Source organism: Eimeria mitis, genomic scaffold (genome assembly GCF_000499745.2).
Source record: "Eimeria mitis Houghton genomic scaffold, Emh_scaff2378, whole genome shotgun sequence".
NCBI classification, from domain to species: Eukaryota; Apicomplexa; class Conoidasida; order Eucoccidiorida; family Eimeriidae; genus Eimeria; species Eimeria mitis.
The window spans coordinates 7035-8051 of record NW_013570713.1 but is presented as its reverse complement, the minus strand read 5'-3'; the positions used below and the strand labels follow the sequence as shown (position 1 = coordinate 8051).

General features: G+C 52.0%; 1 protein-coding gene across 1 annotated transcript in view; it reads left to right on the top strand.

The window, feature by feature from the left end:
- The window catches only part of EMH_0052830 (uncharacterized protein), a gene marked incomplete at both ends in the record, with an annotated part of 2849 nt that overhangs the window by 209 nt on the left and 1623 nt on the right, over positions 1-1017 (top strand). The window lies entirely within an intron of this gene.

Here is a 1017-nt window from a genome sequence, read left to right as displayed (position 1 = left end):
TTTTTTTTTTTTTTTTTTGTATGCTGCAGCTATACGTGGGCTCTTCTCTGTCTTTGTTCTGCCTTTTTGTTGCTGCTGCTGCTGCTGTTGCTGCTGTTGCTGCTGCTGTTGCTGTTGCTGCTGCTGCTGTTTGTATTGTTAAGCTCCTCCTGCTGCTGCATTGTTATTTCTGTTGCTGCTGCTTTTATTGCTGCTGCTGCTGCTGCTGCTGTTGCTGTTGCTGCTGTTGCTGCTGCTGTTGCTGCTGCTGCTTTCATATACCCATAACTGCAATTTCTGCTGTTCCTGCTCCCACTGCTGCTGCTGCTCCTGCTCCTGCTGCTGCTGCTGCTGCAGCTGCTGCTGCTGCTGCTGCCGTTTCTGCATATCTATAACCGCAATTTCCGCCAATCATTCTCCTCCTCCTTCTCCTCCTGCTGCTGCTGCTGCTGCTCCTCCTCCTCCTCCCGCTGCTGCTCCTGCTGCTGCTGCTGCTGCTGCTCCTGCTCCTGCTGCTGCTGCTGCAGTCTTCTAGTTCTGCGTATCCGTGTCCACTGGACCACGACTTTCTGTTTGCTGCTGGCGACTACAACTTCAGGCTGGGGCTGCAGCACCAGCAAGTTGTTGAAACCCTCAACACCAACGAGTGGCTTACACTGCTCCAGTACCACAAACCCTAAACCCTCATAAACCCTATTAAACCCTAAACCCTCATAAACCCTAATAAACCCTAAACCCTGAACACTTGCTGCTTCTTTTTTTTACAGCACCAGCAAGTTGTTGAAACCCTCATCTTTGCTGTTGTTTAATATTTTTCTTTGTATCTGCTGTGTTCTCTTCTGCTGCTGCTGCCCCTGCTGCTGCTCCTGCTGCTGTTCCTTCTGCTCCTGCTTCTGCTGCTCCTGCTGCTGCTGCTTCTGCTGCTGCTGCTGCTGCTGCTGCTGCTGCTGCTGCTGCTGCTGCTGGTGTGTGCAGCAGCGACAACCTGCGTCAGTATCAGCGGTATAAGGTGTTTCCTTTTGCTGCACTGCGAGAGGC